An 11600-nucleotide genomic window follows, 5' to 3' on the forward strand; every position below is an offset into this window, starting at 1 on the left:
TGCTGTACTTACCAAATCTATGGCTCAGGTGACTACATGGTTGAAACACTGTCGTCTCCAACTTAATGTTTCCAAGACGGTCAGCATGTTTTTTTACCAAAACAAACCGTTCTGCTGAAGAAGCATATGTCATTATCTCAGGGGAACAACTACAAGTTGTGAACGAGTTCAAAACCCCCTATGTTATGCCCTTAAGCTAAATGCTTGTCCTGTCTACTTTTTTGTGCCTAGGTCTACCTATATTTTATCTTTTAAATGTACTTTTTCCCTCCAGGGAGCCGTATACAACATCATGGCATAGGGACTGCGGATGAAAACTAGCTTTCGGGCTAACTCTGGCGTATTTACAATTTATTTTTGTTTTATTAATATTTTAATGTTCCTTGAATAAATAAATGAATCTGAATCTGAAATCTGAAATTTAAAAAACAACATACACAAATACATAATCATATGTATCAATATACATAATATATATTATGTAATAATCAATGTCATGGTATTGTCTCAGCATTTTATATAACTCCCTAGATAGATCATTTTCGAGATGGAATTGAAAATCTTATATTCCTAATAAGACAGGTGTTATATTCCTAATAAGACAGGTGTTATATTCCTAATAAGACAGGTGTTATATTCCTAATAAGACAGGTGTTATATTCCACAAGACAGGTGTTATATTCCTAATAAGACAGGTGTTATATTCCTAATAAGACAGGTGTTATATTCCTAATAAGACAGGTGTTATATTCCTAATAAGACAGGTGTTATATTCCATAAGACAGGTGTTTTTCATTTGTTAATTTGTATTCCTGTACAGGATGGCAGGATGGTGTTTTCCTTGGCCGAGCATATGGCCCTTCCCGTTACCCACCATGAACAATATCCCTCATTCATAAAACAAGCTTTCTCACCGGGTGTCACATCTGGCCTGGGGTTTCTGACAAGCCTGCCACACACTCCCAACAGTCCAAACCCACACACCTCTACCCCCAAAAAGAAACAGCTACTTCAGTCAAGTCAGTCAAGGTGTTTTGATGTAGGTTTTTCCTGGAGTACCTCAGGGGGCAGTTCCCGAACCCGTGTTTTTCCAAAGTGCTCCATTGAAAACCCCTTAATGCATGGATGTTATCCTTTCGTTGGAAAGTGCTTGGTCAGCTGAAAATGGCTGACTGACTGCCATACAAAAAACACCTGCCAGATTCAGTAGTTTACGATTACAATTATTTCCATCGGGTCTCAAATCAACTGATGTGTTGACATTTTAATGGCCTGTATTAATGGCATGTCACCTTTGCTTACATGCTAACTCTGTTACATCTACTGTACCTCTGATGAAACTGAAGTCGTGACAGCATGTTTTAATCACTTATTGATATGATGCGTTTTTGTGTGACTATGCCAAAATGTTGTGTGTCTATCAAATATTGCAATACTCATTGTTTAACCTTAAACATATTTTATGTGTGCCCACTCTCAGTAGAGAACAACATATTTAGGAGCAGGCACATACCATATCAAGTAACAGTGAGACCAGTTTAACTCTAAAGGACATAGGAGCCTCACTGCAGTGGTCAGCAGATGCAGAACAGCATGAACACAGCATAGCCATGTATGGGAACTAATGTCACTATTGTAAGTTACGAGGTAAAGCTATTTCCCTCTCTGAGAACTGTATATAAGCTGTAACAAACATCAGTACTATGCTTGGCATCTCTATGCCACAGCCAGGCTCGGCACCAGCCATGTCGTAGCCATGCTTGAAGCTTGGACTTAACAGAGCATGCTGTCTTGGAAACATCTGTACATGGGAATGCAACCCAGATCTGCCTAATACAATGATTACGATTCAACCTTCTCTCTGAGTCATCAATATATAATTTCCGGCCACGTGACCAAGAAAGATCTCCTTATATCAAATGGCGTCACGAACATTATATCAAATGGCTTCTAACGAACAGGATGCTAGATTCAGCGAAACAGGTAAGGCACAATGTAATTATTTGCTTAACCTGAATTGCTGTTCTAGAACGAATCTTAATTTTTTTTCAAAAAGGAGATGTATTGATATTGGAAAGTACTAAATTAAAATAGTTTGAATAGAAGGCGCTGTATAGTCAAAGACGGTGTGACTGGTCAAAACACTGAGAGTTAGGATTTATTGAGATTCTGAACTTTGTAAGGAACAAAGCAGAAGTCTATTGTGTATTAAGTTAGGGACAAGACCTTAAATACGTGATTGAAAGCACAGCACTTTGAGGAAAACTAAGTTTGAAAAGATTTGGCCATAATATTTAAAAGACTCTAAGAGAAGTTTCAATCAACATAATTGATTACTAAAACCGCATGTCTATTAACATCATGGGAAGCATACATGTATGGCACGCAGAATGTTATCATTAAGAATGAAATGAATAACAAACATATTTCTGAACCAAGCTTCACAACAGGGCGAGAGTGTTAAAACTCTGACCCTAGGCTATTAATAGAACGGAGACTGCTCCTGTAACCAAACACACACACACACACACACACACACACATAGAGCTACAACATACAACAACTAGACAAATTTGTCTCATATTGAAATTATCATGCAAATCTGTGTTAATTCAGCAGACATATAACATTTTGATTGATTTAGTGAACAGAGAAATACACATTAAGACTCTAAGACTGTGAAACATCAAAGGAGGACATTTCTGATGGAGAAAACACAATTCAGCAAGAAAGACCTGGAATGTATTCTGACAAGGCCTGTCGATTCTATTTCCTGACAGAATCAAGGAAATCAAGAGACATTGAGCGAAGGACTCAGAGACCGAGATGATGTTCAGATCTGGTGTAATTAACCATTGCAGAAGTGGGGAGAGAATGTTGCAGATGCTGAAGGAAGCTATTGCCGGATGAAACAAGAGAAATGAGACAAACTAATGACATTTCAATGTGACAAACAATGGAAATGTTAATTCTTATGATTTAAGACAGAGACATGATGATGACAAGAGAGACTTACACATACTTTTATGTAGTCGTAATTGTTCAATTGTACTGACGCACGCAACTAACAGTGTCATCAGCAGTAAACAGCTGAATTCAACAGCACGAACTTACAAACTTTCTTCTAGGAATTCTAAGGGACGGGAACAACAGTCCAGATAACCCAATTAACAAACTTATGCTTAACATCTGTATTTTTGTTTCCAACTGTTTCTGAGCAGGTTAATTCCACAATCCATTGATGGAAAGCTTAAGATTTTATAGACTTGAGTCAAGAAAAGGAGGGGTGTAGTGTAATGATAATGCTAAAATTGTCTTAAGTTAATAAAACCTATTAACGCTGTGAACAGAGGCAAGAACACGTGCAAGACTGATGACCATCAAAGAATCAAATAGCACTCCTTGTTACCAGAAACACAAGGCCGTTCCTTTGATTGAAGATCTACTTCCAGACATTGTTATATTGACATATAATGTACTTTGTATGATGGAACCGATGCCTAATTTATTTCTGATGTGGCCATTCATTGACTTTGTTAAGAACTCCACATGTTTTTCAATAGAAATAATTTACCAGTCAAATTAATCTTACATCATGGGAAAAAAAAAGAGTGAGCTGATATGATGCGTTTTTGTGTGACTATGCCAAAATGTTGTGTGTCTATCAAATATTGCAATACTCATTGTTTAACCTTAAACATATTTTATGTGTGCCCACTCTCAGTAGAGAACAACATATTTAGGAGCAGGCACATACCATATCAAGTAACAGTGAGACCAGTTTAACTCTAAAGGACATAGGAGCCTCACTGCAGTGGTCAGCAGATGCAGAACAGCATGAACACAGCATAGCCATGTATGGGAACTAATGTCACTATTGTAAGTTACGAGGTAAAGCTATTTCCCTCTCTGAGAACTGTATATAAGCTGTAACAAACATCAGTACTATGCTTGGCATCTCTATGCCACAGCCAGGCTCGGCACCAGCCATGTCGTAGCCATGCTTGAAGCTTGGACTTAACAGAGCATGCTGTCTTGGAAACATCTGTACATGGGAATGCAACCCAGATCTGCCTAATACAATGATTACGATTCAACCTTCTCTCTGAGTCATCAATATATAATTTCCGGCCACGTGACCAAGAAAGATCTCCTTATATCAAATGGCGTCACGAACATTATATCACTTATGAATGGAATGTTTTTCTAAATGTTTTGCTGTGGTTGTCAGTGTTCATTGTTGTAGTGGTGGTTTCAGTTTGAAACTGTGAACGAAACATTGAGTTAAGAATCCAAGTGCAAGTTCTTATTTTTCAACAACAAACCCAACTGTAAAATAAAAAAATAAAGTTCTCTCTTGGTTTGACAAACCCTCTGATGACTACATTTATTCTCTCTCACACACACACACACACACACACACACACACACACACACACCCTCCCACAGCTTTCTCTCTCTTTCTCTCTCCTGATTCATTAGGGCCTGACATCAGTTTGTTTGACCACACAGGCACACACTCTCATTTGTAAAGATTAATCGTCAGGCTTTTCAACCAGCTCAGCTAAATATTTAAGTTGTTCCAGCCACATGTGGTCTGTTTAAGGTTCCCTGGCGACGCTCCACTACCCAGCCTGTGTGTGCCCACGCCCACTCTTCTGTATGGCCACACCCACACTCCTATATGGCCACACCCACTCTTCTCTATGGCCACTACCACTCTCCTCTGTGGCCACACACATTTTCTATAGTTTATTTTACACAGTTTGAGATTATTCTTGTATAATGAAAAGCGATTAATAAATGTAATACATACTTATTTTTATTATTATTTTATATTATACGTTTGTCCATAAACGTCGAATTCTGACGTCTGCCGTGTGAGACCAGGCTGATTAGAGTTAGTAGATTTGTGACAGCCCCCCAGTGTGTCTGAATTGGAGTCCTAGTATACTGTACTTCCAAATGGTTTAGCATGGGGGGTCAGCTTCAGTACTAGATTTGGGCCGAGGTCCAATAGTGTCCTACCTACAAAAGGTTTTGTACATATAATCATTTTGTTCATATAATAATGTTGTACATATAATCATTTTGTTCCTATGTATAATAGTTCCTGCAATTTCCTGTAAATGTCTATCAATTAGTAATCCACAGTATGATTATGTATTTGCGTATGTTGTTTTCCCAAAAAAAAAAAAAAAAAAAAATATGATTATGTATTTGTGTATGTTGTTTTTTAAATAAATAAAATAAAATAAAAAAAAAAAATAATAAAAAAAAAAAGAAATCACGGAAGCGGGGAACATAGAACCCTTTTTTCTTCTTTTTTCTAAAAAATCGGGGAACATAGGACCCGGGGAACATAGGGATGACCCCGTTTGGCTCGATTGCGAGGTTTCACAATTCCCGACATGACGACCTTTTAATCAACCCATTTTTATTTTATGACTTTTTTTTTTCTTTTTTTTTTTACTATGAGTGGGTAATAGTGGGGCCGCCTTTCGGGGCCCCAAGATGCGCCTGTATGGCCTGTATTACCCACTCAAGTGACGAGCCTTGGGTTAGGGTCAACCACCAGTATCTAAATCCAATCCATTTGAGAAAGAATTCAACACCGCGTCAACCCCGAAACCCAAGATGAATTGCACACGTTTGATGTGGGGAAGTTTCTCTGGTGTTTAAGCTTCTTGGCGACGGTGTAGCTCGATTTCCCCATCATGCAATGCGGCACATGGAACTTGCATATTTTACCGTTTTTGTCCGTCTGAGATCTTAACCTAAGCTAGAACACGGTATATCCCCCCTGTATAACGAATACAGTTCATACCCATCGGCCAAATGGATTCAATGTGTTTTCTTTAAATCGCTGTTCTTTGTTTGTGAGTACGTGTCGAGAGGACCGTGAGACATCAGGCTGCAATGCCGCTGTCGACCACAGGGAGAGCGGTGGCGCTGTCTCACACTCACTGAGCTGAAGAGCGAGTACACGGTAGTGACAACTAGACTTGCTTCCTTTATTCTACCGTTATATTTCTGTTTAAATTAAATGGTGCTGAAGTGATGTATGTATATGGATACATAATGATGTACGTATGTAAATACTGGTGTTAATTTAAAAAACAAAGCAAATAAAAACACCTTTTACTAAAGATTTCTTCCTTTACTTCCTTTACTTTTACAACGTACTCACCCAGGTGGTTGACTATGTACAGGTGTGTGTCTCACCCAGGTGGTTGACTATGTACAGGTGTGTGTGTCTCACCCAGGTGGTTGACTATGTACAGGTGTGTGTGTCTCACCCAGGTGGTTGACTATGTACAGGTGTGTGTGTCTCACCCAGGTGGTTGACTATGTACAGGTGTGTGTGTCTCACCCAGGTGGTTCACTCCAAACTGCATCTCGTCTCGAAGCCGTCGGCGGTCCTGGAGTACGGACACATCATGACCCCCGCGTTGTTGATGAGGATGTTGAGCTGAGGCTCCTCTGCAACACACACACACACGCACACACACCAGGAGGTCAGGGTGCTGGACAGTGGCGTAGCGGACGGGCCCGCAGGCGACGCACCGCGGGGGGGGGGGGCCCAGCCACTAGGGGGCCCCCTAACATTGGATACAAACTTGTTTGGAAACTTCGAAAAATGTCATCTTTTCTTTTACCCAATGCAGCTTCTGAGACTAACACGGGTAGGGATGTAATTAGCACTGGGTCAGGGACAAACGTCGTTGATGCACCTGTTGCTAGCAGCGTGGAGGCCAGTGTTACTGCAGCTGGCATGGCGCAGGCTGACCTGGCCGTTCGCGTTCGGAAACCTCCGAACGTTGGCGCTGTCTGGCGAACGAGCCCGGGGTTCATACCAGTGTACCAACGCGGGCTCGTTCGCCAGACAGCGCCAACGTTCGGAGGTTCCCAAACGCGAACCGGCACGGTTCTTTGCCGGTGTGAAAGCCCTATATGAGGAGTTCAGTGTCAGTTCGCTTCGGTGCACCTTGCTGCCTGATTGTCTGTCCCTGTGTCATTCACTTTCAACATGGATACAAGTACAATAAGCATTCTTTAGGTGGTGGTAGATTCTCTATTCGGACATTATAGCCGCTATACTGTATGTGGGACTGTCGGTCCGATATTGTTAAAAAAAAATAATAAATATGAGTGAAAAAAAAAGTGAAAGAAAAACAACATACAGATGATAATTCACACAATATAATACCACGAAAGCGTACAGCACTAAACAATAACATTTATTTGGGCAGCATCATACTCAAACTCAGGCAGAAGGGCAGGGTCCGGCCAGGTTCACAGTCACAGGCTGTCAGTGCATCATACAGGTACATAATTCAGCATGGTTAGGCTAGAGTATATATAGCTGTTTCTTTTTCTATTCTACTATTCTATTCTACTTCTGCTGTCTGCGTCTCCCTGGGTATTCCTAGACCAGATGGCAAACAGTAAAGAAATGCCACAATATACCAGGACTTAAGAAACGAGATGTCCAACAAAGGATTTGACAAACCCTGGCCAATTTTGCGCAACAAGTACACTCTGATGCAGCGGCGACAGGGTTGCCAGATGGGCTGGTTTTTGGTGGATTTAGAAGTTTTTAGATTGGTTAGGTTGGAAATTCTCAATCCCATCTGGCAACCCTTAGCGGAGAGTCTACAGATTGTATGTTTACAGATATCGCACTGCTGTGCACACCACACTTTGTTAAAAGAAATAAAGCTTGTACTTTTCTACTTATAATACATTCTACTGATGTAGTCTACCATTTGGTTTTAGTCATAGGCTATTGCTCTCACTTGTTTGTACCTTTTGCTAAGTCAAGCATTTAGAATGTAGAGTGCATATTGCGAAATTTCACAACGTCAATAACGCATCGGACTCTAAAAAACGCACATCTTTTTTAACCTCCGTTGCGAAAGGGCCGCCACCTTGCGGGGGGGCCTCGGGATTTTGCGGTACGCCACTGGTGCTGGAGGGTTACCTGGCTGTGTTACCTGTGTCTGTCTAGGGGCAGAAAGAGAGAGGAGAGAGAGAGAGAGAGAGAGAGAGAGAGAGGAGAGAGATAGAGAGAGAGAGAGAGAAGAGCGAAGAGACAGAGAGATAGAAGAGAGGGAGAGACACACACACACAGAACGAGAGAGAGAGAGAGAGAGAGAGAGAGATTGGACAGGTTACAAGTCTCCACCCCCCCCCTCCCACACCTACCTACCTGTGTTGATGAGCTCAGCGAACTCCCTGATGGAGGAGGTGTCTGCCAGATCCAGCCTGCGGACCAGCACGTTGGGGTTCCCCGTGGTCTGGATGACCTCCTGCTGGGCCGCCCGCGCCCTGGACACGTCCCTACAGGCCAGGATCACCTTACCCCCTACACACACACACACACACACACACACACACACACACATTTTAGTATCTTTATTTGCGTTCACATTTTACAATAAAATTCTTGAACACAAACATTAGTAGTTGCATCAGCATAGGACACTCGGTTGCTCAATGTGTTTCAGTCTGAGTGTAAGACAGGTAACACCTTCTCCCCCATATGTGTTTCAGTCTGAGTGTAAGACAGGTAACACCTTCTCCTCCATATGTGTTTCAGTCTGAGTGTAAGACAGGTAACACCTTCTCCTCCATATGTGTTTCAGTCTGAGTGTAAGACAGGTAACACCTTCTCCATATGTGTATCAGTCTGAGTGTAAGACAGGTAACACCTCCTCCTATGTGTTTCAGTCTGAGTGTAAGACAGCTAACACCTTCTCCTATGTGTTTCAGTCTGAGTGTAAGACAGGTAACACCTTCTCCTCTATTGCAGATATTGAGCAGAATTTTGCCAGGGCCTTTGCTTTAGGCTTAGGGATTCCTGCTGTCTGCAAACCCCTGACCACTAGTCTGTGGACACTTCCAAGGCTTCCAAATATAACACACACACACACACACACACACACACACACACACATACACACACTACTGGGTCTGAGGCTGGGGGAGGTAGAACACCAGGGGAGTGTGTGTGTGTGTGTGTGTGTATTAACTCTCTCTCTGTCCTGTGTGTGTATGTGTGTGTGTGTGTGTGTGTGTGTGTACATGCGTGCGTCTCTCTGTCCTGTGTGTGTATATGTGTGTGTGTGTGTGTGTGTGTGTGTGGTGGCCTACCTCTCCTGGCCAGGTCCAGGGCCTGTTGGCTCCTGTGATGATGATGGTCTTCCCATCCAGCCTGACGCTGGACGACCACTGGCCCCAGAGACGAGCTCTAGAGACACACACACACACACACACACACACACACACACACACGCACACGCACACACACGACAGAGAAAGGGTTAGGGTTAGTACACACACACACACACACACACACACACACAGACACAGACACAGACACAGACACAGACACATATACACACGTACATACACACACATAGGACAGAGAGAGGGTTAGTACACACAAACACACACACACAGACACACACGCGCAGGCACACGCACAAGCACAAGCACACACACACACACACACACACACACACACACACAGAACAGAGAGAGAGGGTTAGTACACACACACACACACACACACACTACTGGGTCTGAGGCTGGGGGAGGTAGAACACCAGGGGAGTGTGTGTGTGTGTGTATTAACTCTCTCTCTGTCCTGTGTGTGTATATGTGTGTGTGTGTGTGTGTGTGTGTGTGTGTGTACATGCGTGCGTCTCTCTGTCCTGTGTGTGTGTATATGTGTGTGTGTGTGTGTGTGTGTGTGTGTGTGGTGGCCTACCTCTCCTGGCCAGGTCCAGGGCCGTTGCCATGCCGATGCCGGTGTTGGCTCCTGTGATGATGATGGTCTTCCCATCCAGCCTGACGCTGGACGACCACTGGCCCCAGAGACGAGCTCTAGAGACACACACACACACACACGCACACGCACACGCACACGCACACACACGACAGAGAAAGGGTTAGGGTTAGTACACACACACACACACACACCACACACACACACACACACACACACACACACACACAGACACAGACACAGACACATATACACACGTACATACACACACACACACATAGGACAGAGAGAGGGTTAGTATTCTGGGAGGCAGTATGCATAGTGTGTAAATGGTCGGCTGGTTTTCACATACTTATTATGAATTTAGTAGGCAGTATGCAGTATATACTCATTGAGTATGCTAGTATGCAGTATGCTAGTATACCATTCCGATCACAGCCAATATCTTCGCCACCAGGAACACGTTAACCGTTAACTAAGTTACACTCAAACCCATCTGATCCGTATTCTAGAAGTGTTGCCGGGTAGAGTGGTACCAGAGATGAATTGAAACCTTTGAAAAAATGATTCTGTCCAGTTTATACAAATATACTAGACATGTGTAAAATGACATGTAATTGCACCAATACTTACTGACATACTTTTGTAAAAATGTTATATAAAACCCGGAAGTCTTAATTGAGCTAGATGGAACTACTTGAAGCTCAGAGAACACAGGTGTGTTAGTTGTTGTAATGAATAAATATTGTGGTAAACCTACCTAATGTCAGATGTACTCTGATCAAGTCGGGGGTGTCCATGGGCAAGACACTGAACCCTAAATTGCTCCCAGTGAGCGGGCCGGCACCTTGCATGGTAGCTTGCTGCCATTGGTGTGTGAATGTGTGTGTGAATGGGTGAATGAGAGGCCTTTGGAATAAGGCGCAATATAAGTGCAGTCCATTTACCATGTATGTTAGTCTCAGAATAGCCAGTATGAGTAATGCATTACCTACATTACATTACCCTGAAAAAAAAAGCGTGTCAGTTTCCTCTCTAACAAGGTTAAATTGATAAACAGACACACCCCATTATAACCAAGAAACTGAGGACAACAGGGACGTGCTGGGTAGAATAATTGCTTGCATTAAGTTGTGTGATGAAACCGAATCGGCGGTGAGCTCTGAACATTGGCTTATTAATCAGGTACGTCTCTGAGACCATGTGTGAGGGAGATTCTAGACTCCGAAGACATTATGATGAGCAGTCCATATTTAAGGGTAGCCTACAGTGAGTGGTCAAAGTTAGCTATATCTAGCACTTAGTTTGACTCACAACAGAGAATAACGTGTTATTTTCCATGCAGTGTGACACAGATACAAGATATATTTTGCACTGGTCTGTATTTTACAAAATAAGTTGATCTTTTCGTAGAATCGATGATATTTCAGAGAGAGAGAGAGAGAGAGAGAGAGAGAGAGAGAGAGAGAGAGAGAGAGAGAGAGAGAGAGAGAGAGAGAGGGAGAGAGAGAGAGAGGCAAGGCAAGGCAAGGCAAGTTTATTTGTATAGCACATTTCATACAACAGGGGCAATTCAAAGTGCTTTACATGCATTATTTAAAAATACAGCAAGAGGAGCATAAGAAAATAAAAATTACAATGAATAAAAGCAAATATAAGAAGTAAATAGATAAAACATTTAAAAAGACAATAGTTAATGGAAAAAAGACATTGATAGAAGTGTTTGTGTTTAATCATAACTGGTGCAAAACATGAAGGTTTTTTTTAGCTTAGATTAAAATGTTTTAAGGGTTTGGGCCTGTTTGGT

The sequence above is a fragment of the Nansenia antarctica genome (genome assembly GCF_963989245.1).
Source record: "Nansenia antarctica genome assembly, chromosome: 2".
NCBI lineage: Eukaryota > Metazoa > Chordata > Actinopteri > Argentiniformes > Microstomatidae > Nansenia > Nansenia antarctica.